This window comes from Vanessa cardui, chromosome 25 (genome assembly GCF_905220365.1).
Source record: "Vanessa cardui chromosome 25, ilVanCard2.1, whole genome shotgun sequence".
Lineage (NCBI taxonomy): Eukaryota > Metazoa > Arthropoda > Insecta > Lepidoptera > Nymphalidae > Vanessa > Vanessa cardui.
Window position 1 is genome coordinate 6,951,949 of NC_061147.1, and position 16,764 is coordinate 6,968,712.

Consider the following 16,764-nt stretch of genomic DNA (forward strand, 5'->3'; position numbering starts at 1 on the left):
CGTTATTACAAAATAATTATCTCTGTTTCTCCTTAGTTTCTTGCCGGTTCCAGATATAATCCACACTCGGAACCGGTAGGACGACGTTTCAAATATCACGCTAAGCATATGCATATTAAAGTTTTAATTGCATAAGAAAGTTAGTTAGATGGAAATGGCGCTGCGAATGATAATTAAAAACTAACAACTGTCTCTAAGTATATTAGTTGCACTTAGGACTTCCTAAGTGTAATGCCCTTGTATTTTAGTGTATATGTGGTAGGTACCTATACGCTACGCTATAGTTGGTAAAGTAAAGTAACAGCCTGTAAATTTCCCACTGCTGAGATAAGGCCGCCTCTTCCAGAGAGGGTTTGGAACATATTCCACTACGCTGTTCCAATGTAGGTGTTGGTGGAATGTACATGTGGCAGAATTTCGATGAAATTAGACACATGCAGGTTTCCTCACGATGTTTTCCTTCACCGCCGAGCACGAGATGAATTATAAACACAAATTAAGCACATGAATCAGCGGTGCTTGCCTGGGTTTGAACCCGCAATCATCGGTTAAAATGCACGCGTTCTAACCACTGGGCCATATCAGCTCTATAGTTAAGTTTGAAATTAAAAAAAAATACCACCTGTCCACAATGAAGGCAAATTGTTCAACAGTCTATGTCTAACGATCGATGCTCATTTTTAAATATATCGACTACTAGTGGTCGCCCTCGGCTACACTCGCGTTTTAGGAGTAAGATGCTTAGTATAAAAATTGATTATGACCTTCCTAGGAGTTAAGACATGCGTCATTACTAATTGCATAAAATTTGATTCGATGGTTTGGCCATAAATTAGTAAAACACTGAGAGACAGATATACGTTAGCAATTATATTATTAGTATAGATTTAGCTTACAGTTGAGAATAAGCTGTATTTTTAACAAAGCCTAGTTTTGAGCTGATTTTATACATTTTTATGCGACGTTGTACCTATCTAAATACTTTTTAACAAGAGGATCCCTATAAAGTTTCGGTAACTGTCAGCTCTCAAAATAAAAAAATCAAAATCAAAATAAACTTTATTCAAGTGGGCTTTTACAAGCACTTTTGAATATAGTTAAATACAGTTCTATATGATGAATACAATTATATATGTAATGTAAGAAATATATAATGTAAAAAAAGATAAGTAATGTTGCGTGTAATATAAAAGTAATGATTTATTAGAAGGTAATATATACACATATGTAGACACAACATATGCTTATATTTAGAATGAAAATTAACATTTTGATTGCTATGCCACAAGTGGAAATTTTCAAGGATTGGTATAACAAAGGTTATGGTAGTAATGATAGCTTAATAATCATACAGCAGCAATATCTAATTGTTAAAAATAAACAAAGATTTTATTACTTGTTCAACCGACTTCAAAAAGGAGGAGGTTATCAATTCGTCTATATATATATATTTTTTTTTACTTTAAATGTTACAAGCAAATTCAGCTTAGACTGAAATTTCACCATCTTGTGATACGATGATTTTCAAGTTTGTTTCGATGCGATGTTTTGTCACTCGTTTCTCGATCCAAGAACTTAAACTTGTTAAAAACTGACTCACGGTGATACGTTATTTAATGAGTTTTCACTACAAAAATAACATTACGTTATTATGTGAAATGGAATGCATCTCATAATAATTTGAAATATTTTTTATATTGTTAGACATATTAAAAGGGGCTTCGAGTATATTCGCAGAAAAAGTATATTATTAAAATAAATAAACAAATTCCTATAATGATAAAAGATTACAATTCCGTTAGTAAAAATATAATTCTTACTATAAAATATGTAAACATGCAGAATAAATTATTTGAAATGAATTGTTTGATTATATTTTATTGAAAAATTCTATTTAATTATTTTATGCAATGTCTCATTAAAAATCAATATAAATATATAAAATGTCGTTTTATATTTTATTAGTAATGTAAAGTTGAAACAAAAAGCAAATCATTTGAGAAGTCATCGCAATGGAATAAACAAGATATTAAAAAGTCGTAAACGCCAACACGTTTTTAAAAACTTAAAGGTAGGTTCAGTGCTCGTAGGTTCAGTGCTCAAACTAGGAACAGATCTCAGGGTCGGAGAGTCATTGGTACCGAGATGTTGACCTTCGTACTGCTTCATCTCCTTACTCATCTTGCCAAAGATTATTCAGATGTGACAAAAGATATCTTTAAGATGTAAGACGATTTATTTTACCGAAATTCTCAATTTACTTTTTGTTTCATTAATTTATTTCTAATCAGAATTACTTTACTTATTCAGTAGGGGGGATAAGTTATAAGTTGTAATAGTTATAGCGAGCTAATTATAAAGTGACATCATGAACGTAAAGGGTCTTATTATGATTAAAATATTTTCTTTAATAATCAATTACTTTTGTTTATGCAATGTATAAATGCTTTTGTATATGCAGTGTATAAATGCCTTGTACATTTTCTATTTACATAGATGCTTGGGTTATTACTAAAAAGAAGATCAATTGAAAACTAATATCGTTCTAGTAACCACACTAAATTATAATTAAATTACTGCAGATAATAGTAATTTTAAATACAATGACGTTTATTTTTAACACTAATTACATCCAACCTTAATGTCAATCAAATCTAGAAATTAAAAAAAATAATTCGATTTATGGAATCGTAAAACAATTTACGTTTGTATTAACTGTAATACTTCCACTAACCATTGGAACAGCGTGGAACAGAACGCATTGGAACAGCGTGGTGGAATATGTTCCGAACCTTATCCTCAAAGGAAGGTCTTAGCTCAGCGGTGGGAAATTTACTTGGTGGTAGGGCTTTACGCTAGCTCGTCTGGGTAGGTACCACTACCCACTCATCAGTTATTCTTCATAACAGTACTCAGTATTGTTGTGTTCCTGTTTGAAGGGTGAGTGAGCCAGTGTAAGTAAAGGCACAAGGGACATTACATCTTAGTTCCCAAGGTCGGTGGCACATTGACGATGTAAAGAATAGTTAATATTTCTTACAGCGTCATTGTCTATGGGTGACTGTGTCCACTTAGCATCAGGTGGTTCATATGCTCGTCCTCCAATCTATATAATAATAAAAAAATAAAAAATACAAGCCGTTGTTGTTGTTAACTATAAATTTATTGTTTCCAAAAAATCTCAAATATATTTGAACTAGAGTATTAAATGTAGTGTTAACTCAGAATAGATTATTTTGAGTTTAAGTGAATAATTGTTAACTATTTCAGATGTTCTGTTATTTATTAAGAAAAACCAAATCAACCATCATTCCATGATAATGATAGCTGCATTTTTCTCTAAAAACATCGAAAGTTATATAATATTATGACCACATATTAAGTAGTATCGGTTAATTCAGAGTAGCAGATCTATTTCAATATGTGCACAGGGTACGTAGTTTTGTGCCAAGCTGCGCATTTATTTTATAGATCTATGCGCACGCACCCGATGACGCTTAGCTTGTAAATTTAGCACAGGTTCACGGACAGGCGCGCGCGCAGACGGCCATTTTGCTTTTGTTGCACCGAGTGTTTATAGATCGCTCTTGGGCGGAGATTGCATGCTTACAAATATTTCATACTTATTTAACTCGCTTATTATGACTTTATACTTAAGACTTAGAAGTTTACGCATACATTTATTAGAATTTTGTTTTTTGTTATATGGCAAAACTTTTCGTTTATGTGACGTTTTCATACCTTAATAAGTGATTGATTGCGCATGCGCTACATAGATACGTCATATTTGTAACAATGACATATCGTAAATTTAAAACATTTGAATGAACACTAAAAACTGTAAAACAATTTGTACTAAAAATTCTATAAATATGAATTCCGAAAAAGTAGAGGCCATAAGTAAAATATAAAATGTATGTGTTGCTGCCAAATATAAACCTAGAAGGTACAAATAATGGTGTTCAATTTATTTATTATACATTTCTGTACTCGTAGTGATGTATAAATAAATAATATACTGAGTAAAAAAGTTTAAAAACATTTTTCTCCATATCATTGTAAACAAAGGAAATATATTTTGATGTTTATTTATGTAATGTACACTCTTATAAATTTTATTGTTGAATCAAACAACTCTATTACTTCTTGTTTATTTCGCACTTGGGCAGAGACAATGGGTCGTAAACGAATCCTAACAAATATCGCTTGTCTGATAAAGTACTACGAAGTTTACACCATCCGTTTGTGTTACATGCTTAAATCTTTATAATATACTAGCTGTGCCCCCGACCATGTACGCGTTTGTATTTAACAAAAAAAATATTATTGTAGCCTAAGTTACTCCTTATTACATCAGTTATCTGAAAGTCCCGTGAAAATCTCTCCAGCCGTTTCAGAGATTAGCCTGAACAAACAGACCGACAGACAGAAAAAATAGAAAAAAAAAGTGTTATTTTGGTATATTTACCATGTGTACAGACATATGCATTGATTAAAAAGGGATATTTTACATATTACAAACAGACACTCCAATTTTATTATATATATATATATATATAGACTAGCGGCCCGTCCCGGCTTCGTACGGGTTTAACACACACAAGTTTTATTAAATATTTTTACATACTATTTGTATTTTTTGTTGCCTTTTACCGACATGTTTAGAGATTGTCGTTCCATTTTAACTTATTTACACACAAACCTTAACAACCTAAATAAATTAGTGGTTTTGGAGATTATGGCAAACGTACAGACAGACAGACGTGGCAAGGGGGCTTCGTTTTATAATATGTAGTGATGATTAAACACAATTTTTGTTCAAAGCTGGGTTTCCACAAATGGGACATGCTATAGGACACCTTTTGCATTGCATTGATAACAATAAACCGTCAATGAAAATTGTTACAACTACCGAAAATAAGGAAGATTCCTACAGTTTCTTCTCACGATTCTGAAACGTTAGCAGAGTGGTATATTTGATTTGATTTTAATTTTGAGTCATGTGAATTCTGATGAATTTGGTAGGGCTTTGCATAACATTCGAGTATCAGTCATCAAATGTTCCAACACCAAACATCACCAGTTATTATTGTTGTGTTCCATTCAAAAGGATTAGTCAGTCAGTGTCACTACATACATAAGAGACATATGAGCTTCCAAGGTTGGTGGTGCATTGGCAATGTAAAAATATGTTTAATATTTCGTACAGCGCCAATTTCTATTGGACGTGGAAACCGATTACCAATAGGTCACCTATACGCAAAGTCAATTACATGATATCTTTTTTTTTAAATTAACACAAAGAGAAAATCCATCTTCATTCTACGCAATGAGATGACAATATTTAAGAATTAAACTCAGTTACAGGCTTTCGTTTTCTGTATTTAAAATAATTGAATACTATGCAAATAAACAATTAACATATTGATATAAAAACATTTTATATAAGTCACTTTATTTTGTAAGTGTACGTAAAGTTTATCCGAAATTAGTGGTAGAGCTTCGTGCAAGCCCGTCTGCGTCGGTACCACCCACTCATCAGTTATTCTACCGCCAAATAACAGTACTCAGTATTGTTGTGTACCGGTTTGAAGGGTGAGTGAGCCAGTGTAACTACAGGCACAAGGGACATAAAATCTTAGTTCCCAAGGTTGGTGGCACATTGATGATGTAAGGAATAGTTAATATTTCTTACAGCGTCTTTGTCTATGGGTGATGGTGACCACTTAGCATCAGATGGCCTATAAGCTCGTCCGCCAACTAATACCATAAAAAAAAAATATGAATCAGATTCGAAACCAATAGTGAATCAAAGACTTTTCTTTACATTAAATTTGTATTTGCAACTCATCTTACGCTTGGCAGGAAAGGAAAACATCGTGAGGAAACCTGACTGTATCGGATGAACAAAGAACTGTGTGGTTGCAACTCAAAAACTCAAGAGACAAGACAAGCGTTGACACAGTCATGCAACATGTAGGTTACCTACCTATACATAAAAACATTGCAAATTTTACAAAGATTATTTACATCATTATTAAAGGCTATTTATTATTGCGTTATGCTATTTAGATAATACCAATAAATCCATCATACTTATCAATAATTACAAATTATAATACAATACGCGTCTTATCCGTTTATTCTATAAACAATTCCATTTAAAAACCGTCGATAATAATACTTCTGCTGTAAACATTTATGCAATTTACATTAAAAAAAAAAAACAGCAAAAATTCGAATAATTCACCTTATATACAATGGTAGCTTGTATATATCAAGGCTAAAGCAAAAAGAAGGCGTCGCATTCAGTGTACACCAAAAGAAACATACAAACATCATACTTTAAAAGGCCAACAATTATGTTTATTCGCAAAGTGCATATTTCCACCAACCAGGATCAATATAACAACTGGGTAACATTGAAAAGTTCATTGGTATTACATGCACTTCCTGGCTACCGAGGTCGATGCGGCGCCGACGGCCATCTTGAATTTTTTGACGCTTATTTTTGGCGGGCTTTTGTACTTTGAATCGTTCAGTAATAAGAATATATTTCGCAATTAAATTTTATTATACTTATTACATTGTTTTTTAACGTAATTCATTGTTAAGTGTTGCATAATTGTAATATTATTTAAATATTAAAATTATATTGTATTCTTACTAACCTAATTGTTATGATACGTTACACGCCTATATATTTTATATATTTAAGTTTAAATATTAAAAATATATATAAGTATATGTACTTATTATAAATATGAGGCTACCTACATTTGTAAGTACATAAAAATATTTTACTTTTTTTATAAAATATGTATGTACGTATATAATATTAAAAAAATATATTAACAGCTCATATAGATTTGTCATTTTTTTAAATTCTATTTCTTCATCCTATCTTGTATGAATATCATTCACCAAGTTCCAAATTCAAATTTTTATAATAACATAGCAAGAATATTTTTGCTTTTTTTCAAAAACAGTCACAGCTCATATGTTATTTTAACGACCTATCAAAATCTACAATTTTAAAATGTCAGCCGTCCAACGTTTTACGATCTATAAAATTAAAACAATGATTTAACATAATCATACATATGTTAGTTGTGTTTATGCAAAACATTCGCAATTGAAATGGCAAATAGCATGCATGCGATGCAGTGAGATTCTCAGCCATAACTGTATAGCTGCGCGCGCGCCGACCTGCCGCAACGCGTTCGCGCTCAAGGGCGGACGCAGGAATGGCGTGGAGTCGTTAGTGGATTATAAATATCGTGAACGGATGAACTGTTGAATTATACGACAGCGTGACATAAAATGTGAGGCGATCTAAGAGATAACATCACCAGCAATTGCGCTACTGTTGGTAAAAGTCTTATTAACAATATGACGTTTCTTCGTAATGTTTATTTCACAAAGTAAGAAATTAAATATGGCTCTATTTTTGTGGTATAATTGTCTACAGCAGTTGTTCCGAATTTCAACCAGCGATATTCTGTTTAATCCACACATTCTGTGTACCCATATGAGCTCCATTTCTTAATAAGAGTTTGTAGGTTATTGTTATCAAGACGATAATGAGAGCGATAAATATTTGACGATTGTTATGAAAATGCGGGAGTGAAGGCGTTGTCTTAATAGAAAAATAACTGGCGGTTCATGTACAAGAAACGTGACATTATTTTTTATTAAAGTAATTGGAGCAGCGTGGTGTTCCAAACCTTCTCCTCATAGGGAGAGGAGGCCTAAGCCCAGCAGTGGGAATTTTACAGGTTATTGTAGTTGTTGTTTTGGATATACCTAGATCTTACATTAGAATAAACTTTATTTTCGTCGAATAAATAAATAAGGGCATACGTAAAAATATTAAAATAAATATAGGATATTAATTTTAAAATAATAGGTATATTTCTAGGGGCGTATATTTCCTCAGATATAATATATTTAGTATTCACATGTTTAAATTGTTCTAAAGAAGTCTCCACGCCATTAGCTGTTCTTGTTACGAGAAGAGAATAAACAATCACCGGCTCAAGAATCGGACGTCAAGGCCGGACGTCGTTGTCCGCTTTGTTGACGCTGGTAGCTTCGTTTCGGTTCGTTTTCAATGAATTTCACTTTCTATCCACCCTGTATAACCTATTGATTGGAATGTGATAAAAAAATATTTTGCTATAAAATACAATTTAACAAAACAAAAGCGGTTCAGGATATTTCTGAAAAGTTTTTATTTGTGGCAACATTAAAGTGTCAAAAAAAGTAGTGAATTTAAGTTCGATTTGAGTATTCTTTATCGTCTGTGTACAGGAATGACTTAAGCCACAGATAATATAAATATTAAAATTTATAAAATAACAGAAAACTTCAGTTAGAATACTATAAATATTAAACGATTAATTATCAAATAAATACTTTATGTATTTTTTGTCTTGTATTTTATGCATTAATTAATATTTATAAATAAAAAAAAACGAGATGCAGACTTTTGAGATAATCAGATGATATTTGCGGTACATTTAAATGTTAAAATGTGTCATTTATGTAATATTTAAAATGTAACGATACAATTAAAATTGTTTTATATAAATACATTTTTAATCACTGTAAAAATAACAAAAATTTGGTATTCTGACTTTGGATACATTCAAGGCTATCAATATACATATGTTCAGGGTAACTGCCTAGTGCCTGCGCAAGTTTATCATCTACCGCCATATTTGTAGGTATCACTCATTCTACCGCCAAACTACTAAGCCGTTAAATCGATGGCAATTAATTTTCCGATAAACAATGACTGTATGAGAAAATATCACGGATATTTAGTAGCTCTGACTTCCTGAATTACCAATTACTAACCAATTTAAACTTACCAATATCTAACAGTAAATATATGAATAACACCTTGGCTGTTTGGCTCAGGTATGGCCTGAGGCTTATCTATGCTTCAATATGGGCTAAGAGTTATACGTGTCAATAATACTATTTATAGTGACGTTTTCGTGGTTTAAAATCTGATAGAAATTTACTTGAGGATGAATTTGAGACATAATAGCTGAAATGGTTATTTGCAATTAACAGTCAATGATACAGTGCCAATCTCATTATAGATATGTCAATCTTATCTAATAATTACATGTTCTTTTATATATAGAATAGGACGATGGGCAAGTCACCTGATGGTACGTGGGGACCACTGCCCATACACATAGAAAGCAATATTAACTATTCCTATTTCCTTGTATCATCAAGACGCGATCAACCTTGGGACTAAGATATTACAAGCATGTCCCTTGTTCCTATAGTTTCACGGGTCAACTCACCTTTCAAACCGACACCCAACAATCCGAAGCATTGCTGTTGGACAGTAGAATAGTCTTGTACAAAACCCTGTAAAGCAATATGAACATTCAAATATGCTGATAAGAATGTACTTAAATGTATATTTATATTATAAATGTGTAAGTAACTCTGTTTGTCTGTCCCTTTTTCACTACCGAATTTGAAGAAATTTGGTATGAAGCAAACTTGAACTACAAAAGAGGTCATAGGATATTTTTTTGCCTAATACATAACAACAATACTTGGTGGTAGGGCTTTGTGCAAGCCCGTCTGGGTAGGTACCACCCACTCATCAGTTATTCTACCGCCAAACAACCGTACTCAGTATTGTTGTGTTACGGTTTAAAGGGTGAGTGAGCCAATATAACTACAGGCACAAGGGATATAATATCTTAGTTCCCAAGATTGGTGGCGCATTGACGATTTAAGGAATAGTTAATATTTCTTACAGCGTCATTGTCTATGGGTAATGGTGACCACTTAGCATCAGGTGGCCTATAAGCTCGTCCGCCAACCTATACCATAAAAAAAGAAAAAAAACAGACACCTTATCACGTGCGAAGTCGCGTTCGACTACTAGTAAAGCATATTTTATTTTGATACATTTATTATTACGCGTAACATTTAAAAATTGATTACCTTTACTTAACCAGCAACACAAATTCGCTCACACCTGCAACCCAAATAAATGTTTTCCAACTATATCCGTCCAGTAATAATCTTTTAATGGATGGTAGGCGGGGTCGTTACACTGTTTCAGCGTGTTTCACTGTGTTTCAGTTTAGAAATTGTGTTAACTAGAGTCATTGGCCTTTGTCAGTTTATCTTCTGTTGCTATGCCGGATTTTATGGTACTGTTAGGTCGTGATACTGTTATCAGTAACAGTGAAACAATTCGTAGTCTAGTTCTTTATATAAAATTATGCGATAATTCAGAGATTTGTTATGAAAACATATATTGTTTGTTGATTAAATGGAAAAAATGTAATCGAAACGATTTCATTTTTGATAAGCATTATTTATTATTATTATATATTTATCTGATTAATAAATACATAATGTTTTATATGACGTTTTTTATCATGTTTGTAAATAATTTAATTTAAAAAATAAGAATACACATATGTTTGGATATTTCAGTTTGAAATCTTTCTTGTAAACATTTCTTAAAATATTTTACTGCGTACTGTTGTATGTATCCATGTAAATAGAAATAGAACTAATTTCTTAATATTCCTATTATTTTTTTTATATTTTTTAAAGTAAATAAATAACTTACTATATTATAATACTTAACCTCAAACCGTAAGTTTGAAAAATGTTGTAAGTACAATAATATAATAGAAAATAATACTGTATTAGTTAAAATAACACTGTTTGATAAATACTCTTCCAATGTAATTGAATCAAGTAATACATGAAATGACAAAATAAAAAGTGTTCTTCCACATATGAACGAATGGTTACCTAACGCGTGACGTCAGTTCCGCTTTCCACGTTTCCGCGCGCTTTCCCGGCCATTGACCTTGTCTATATGATGAATGATTTCATTGCTCACATCGTGTTAATATTGACAAAATTAATTGAAAATCGAAATAAAGTTTTAGATGTGCCAAATTTGTTTAGGATTTTCTTGCGAAGATTCCATGTTTTTTTTTGGGTGAAAATTTCACTTTAAAAAAACCAAGAGGCGTCATTTTTTATATGACACAGTTAAAGTTCAACAATGTGGAAATCAATTGCTGGTAATGACTCAAGTCTAAATCAACGGCGGTCATCGTTAGTGGGCCAGTTCCTTCACCTAGTGATGTCATTGTGATGAATTATATGAGATTATGTTCTAACTAAGACCGCACTGAATACGAGTCATTGCCATACATCCACATATATTTTTAGCTAACCAGACTGTAACCTTTTATGTGTATGCTTGTTTTAAAGTTTCTAGAATATTTGGCCGTTACGATATTTCAAATATAGAATTCTTTTTTCGATTTATGAACTGATGTTTTACATAACACTTTTTAAAATGAGATTAACCGCCAACGTAATATTTTTTTTTTATATTTAACGTGTACAGTTATGTATTTCTGTGTGTAGCTTCTTAGCTCCTAAATGGATGAACCGATTTTGATTTTGTTTTTTTGTTTGAAAGGCGATTTCACTAGAATTTTTATTGGATATGATTAAAGATCTGTTGAGCTGTTTGAATATTTTCTGCTATTTGTTGAAGGAATAATATAATCTTGATGACTTGATGAATGACTTCAAAGATATAACAATTATATGGTAACCCTGGCCTGATGTTGCAGCATCATCTGTACATCGATTCCTTAAAGCCTTGCCAATTTACAGCAAATATATCATATTATTCATTGGAATGAACCCAATAAATAAGTTATAGATATATATTTTAAAGTTTTATACAATTCGAAGGTCATATTTTTTGTTTTAATTTAGGAGTCCTTCATTATAAAGTACTTTTAGTTTGTATATTGTTTCCATTATTTAGGAAACGGAATAAGTATAATTCCATAATACTATACTTTATAAACCTGATTAATTCGTATAGACAAAAGGTTTTAACGAATCTCAGATTAATAATATTGAAAAACTAACTTTAAAGTAAATCCTTATGGAAAATCTGAAAATGTTCTTTAACTTTTAAAACCTGTACACGTATTAAGTAACTAAGTAGTTAACTAAATTACAACTTAATTTTAATCTGCTTAGTGTAAGTGGTTAGCTAAAACTTAGTGAGCAAATAACCTTCTCCTCAATGGGAGAGGAGGCCTTTAGCCCAGCAGTGGGAATTTACAGGCTGTTGTTGTTGTTTGTTGTTTTGTTGAGCAAATAAAGTAAAGTAACAGCCTGTACATTTCCCACTGCTGATATAAGGCCTCCTTTTCCCTTAACAAGAGGGTTTGGAACATATTCCACCACGCTGTTCTAATGCGGGTTGTTGGAATGCACATGTGGCAGAATTTCAGGTTTCCTCACAATAACTTTTTTTTAAGTAGGATTGTATTCATATGCATTCAGTAAAAGGCGATTATCTTAATATTATAAACAGACACTCCAATTATATTTTATGTATAGATTAGTTAGATTATCAATACAATATTACATCTCCAATTTAATCTATAATAACCAAAGATTGATTTATTAGCAGTTACAAGGTGAGTTTCTTGCTGGTTCTCAGTACAATCTACTTTTAGAACCGATGGTACCTTCACTTAATTGTTAAATGACGATTCAAACGTGCTTGTTCCTTGTAGCCCACTTAACGAAGTTTATTTTGAATTTTGACACATTATTAAGGAAAAGGGTCGCCACTATGAAATCGACTGACCTAGGAATTGTTATCAAATACTCCCCTATTTGATGTATGAAAGTATTCGTAGATAATATTTTCTATTCATTTTCCTCGTTTGATTTAGGAAATACCAATGCGACGCGTAACCGCAGAGATAATATGCGTCGTGATAAGAACCGCTAGATAAAGCTGTCTGGTGTTTATAATGAATTTTATTAAAGATGACGCATGACAAATTTTTTCTTAAGTATTATATTACTAGTATTATACATGCATTAATGGCTTGCAAACCAGACATCAACTGAATTATTAATTGTTAAATAATATCACGTTGCATTATTTCGGGTTTTTACTTATTTTTAACCATTTTAAAAAAAAAACCAGAATAGGTTATTTGACTGGTTTTTAAAAACCATTATATTTATATTATTTAGTAGAGGTTAAGGAACCCACCAAAAGTTGGTATTTTTTTTTATTTCTAGTACATATTTACCGAAAAATATCATACTAAAAAAACGCTACTTGGACAATATGGCGCTGCAATGGGGTCGGTGACGTCACTTTCCTGTATTTTAATCTGTTGTACATATGGAAAGTAAGCAATGTTAACCAGCAAGTGACTTCATTATAAGCCCAGCCAATCAAGACCGTTTTGTGTCACGTGACAAACGTTTAAAATAATGCAATTTTATTTATGGATTTTTGAATAAATTGAGTATTATTTGTTTGACGTTGTAAGCAGTGCTCTGTCGCGGGTTCTTGGTTGGTTTGACATAAATAATTTAGTACTAAATGCTAAAAAGACTAAATGTGTTTTGTTTTCCTTGTCAAATGTCAAATCAAATCCTTCTGCAATAACTTTGAAAAATGAAAGGCTTGAGTTTGTTGAGTCGACGGTCTTTTTAGGGATAACCCTTGACTCCAAACTGCAGTGGGGCACCCATTTGTATGCCCTGGCAAGAAAAGTAAGTAGTGCCATTTATGCAATAAAAATAATTAGAAAACTTACGGACATAAGTACTGCTAGACTAGTTTATTTTAGTAATTTTCACAGTATTATGTCATATGGAATGTTGTTATGGGGTAATGCAGCAGAGATTGAAGTTGTTTTTATTCTACAGAAAAGAGCTATCCGATCTATTTACAATATTAGCTCCAGGACATCATTACGCGAAAAATTTAAAGAAATAGGTGATGATGAAATGACAGTAAGTAATTATTTTTAAACTCTTAATATATACTAATTACAATAATTGACACTATATTTTTCGCATTTTCAAATAGCCTATTGATATTTTTTTTAGTTAACGAGATGATATATAGTATATGTAGATATTAGTTAATTGTCATAGCGTGGAATAAATAAAGAATTGTTGACTTCCAAGCAGGGTATATATTCATACTTAATTTAACCAACATAAGTGTATTTTTAAACGTTAAAAATGTAACTACTGAGTTTCTTGTCGTATATACATCATCAATGGGACTCTCTAAACCCAAACTTACCTTCAAAGGAGTTTAGAGCATATACCACGCTACTCGAGGTGGTGGATTTAATCTTTAACATGCAGGTTACCTTACAGAATTTTTAGCGCACTGAGTAAAATTATAAAAATATGTAAAGTCAACGGCGGATTTGAACCAGTGACTTTTAAGTTAAGAATAACGTAGAACAAGTTATTCTATATCTACTTGGCTATTTCAGCTCTGATAAGATACTAGTTAACCATTACGGCTTTGCGCGGGTACATTTAGCTATATGCCGTATACATGTTAGAAATTTAATTGCACATTATATAAAGAAAAATATTATTTTGTAGCCAGTTAGGAAAATTTAAATTCTCTACTTTTCTGACTGTTTTCAGTCACAGCGTCTAAACTTAAGGAGACTAACCAATATGGTTCTTTTGGTAGTCTTAATTAAATTACGAAATTTCATAAAAATTTAAACGTAAAGCGCATTATTTTTTTATCATATTGAAATTAAAAGTCGTTATTTATAATCGTTATCACGTGACCAAAACGAGCCGCCATGATGTGACGTCAAATAGGCAAAAACTTACATCATCTGACACTATGATAAACAGCTTTTCTGGAGTTTTAAACACAAATTAATAATAATTCATTGTTTTCTCAAAAAACACCAAATATTTATAGTTAACATTGAACGAGTGCCAGTCGTATATACACAACTGTTGTTTTTATCAATATGACGTCACCAAAACGACTGAAGACGTTTTTTGCGGGATAAAAATTGCTTACAATTATTTGCGTTATTGTTTATAATTCATCTAATGCTCGGCGGAGAAGGGAATCATCGTGAGGAAACCTGTAAGAACTTAATTTCATAAAAAATCTGCCACATCTGTATTCCACCCGCCCGCTTTGGAACAGGGCGGTGGATTATGTTGAAAACTTTCTCCTCAAAGCGAGAGGAGGCCTTACCCCAGTAGAAGAAAATTAACTGGCGGCTGTTGTTGTTGTTACGTACATATTATAGTGCACAAATGTGTGCGCAAACATAGTGTACTCTATTCCCTACTGTTATAGTACGATCGAGGCAAATCCGACACGAATGGAACGAGTTCAGATCCACTTCAGACTTCCAAAGCCTGCAAAGACTGGAATTTTGGACTCAAAAAACATCACATCATCAACATCAGTGGCATATCTAGGCCCTAGAACAATGAGGTTGTCAGTCTAACACAATATGTACGCATATACATATAAACCTTTCTATGTCACTGTTTATTAATAAAGGAAATAAAAATAAACTTGTAACCCCCAGTTTTCGTTTGCTTACGGTACAGAGAATGTTTTTGTGCAATGGTCAATTTACCATTTACAAAATTAAAAAAATATATATGAAGACTAAATTAATAAATAAATCTTATTAGTCTTTAAAAGAGAACTTTTTAGAAAAACAGCCTGGAGTTAGGCCCGGGTTCCATGAAACTAATTATTGTAAAGAACAACATTGTAAATTTCTTTATTTGAAAAGACCAACTATGCGAGTTTCTTGTCGTTTCTTCTCGCTAGAGACTGCTTTCCGAAACAGTGGTAGTATTTCATTATCGACGATTCAAAAACGCTTCATTGTGAAGCTTACTTGAATAAAATTTATTTGATTTGATAAAATTGTGTAGTTAAAAGACCTACACGTACAGACGCCAAAAGCGATTTCTTTTTATACTACGTATATAGATGTTACCGTAGTTTCAATTAAAATGTATTTTTAATCTAGAAACACCTACATACATATCGCAAACAAGATTAAAAATAATTAATATGTAGTTAAATTGTACAGTTGTTTTTAAAACCTATGTATACCTACGTATGCTTTTGATAGTGTAAACAGACCTAGATAGAGCGTTCCGGGTTCAATCCCCGGTGGTAGCATATTTTTTAAAGGTCAATGTTCGTGCGAAATTTGTTGCTAACGAGTTAAGGCGATACTGAAACTATTTTTTTCTATACAATTGTATTTATTTTCTTGATTTTATTTTATTTGTATTTTTTTCATACAAATTTATAGGTTAGGCTTTAAATCTGTAGGTTTACTTTTTTATTGTGAAATTAAAGTAAAAATTAACAGCCTGTTTTTGTCCCACTTCTGAGCATAGTCCATCTTTTGAGGATAAAGCTTGCAGCTTACTGCACCACGATTTTCCAATATAAATTGATGGATACGTTTGGCAGATTATCATCCACCATATGTAATTTCGCGATGTTTTCCTTCAACGCTAAGCACTGTAACACACTATGTATATATAGGTATAACTTAATTTGTGTTTATAATTCATCTCATGCTCGGCAGTGAAGGTAAACATCGAGAGTATGAAACTCGAAATTTCACATGTGCATTCCACAGACCCGCATTGGAACAGCGTGGTTGAATATGTTCCAAGCCCTCTCCTTAATGGAAGAGGAGGCCTTAACCCAGCGGTGGGAAATTTACTTTACTTTTTTTATAATAATAAAAATGGAATAGGCATATTTTAATATAATTGGCTAAGCTTATCGATCGATGTTAATTGGTATATCTAATGTTATATACGTATTTGTCCTATTTTATTTTTAGTCAAGAAGTGTAACATCGAAACCCT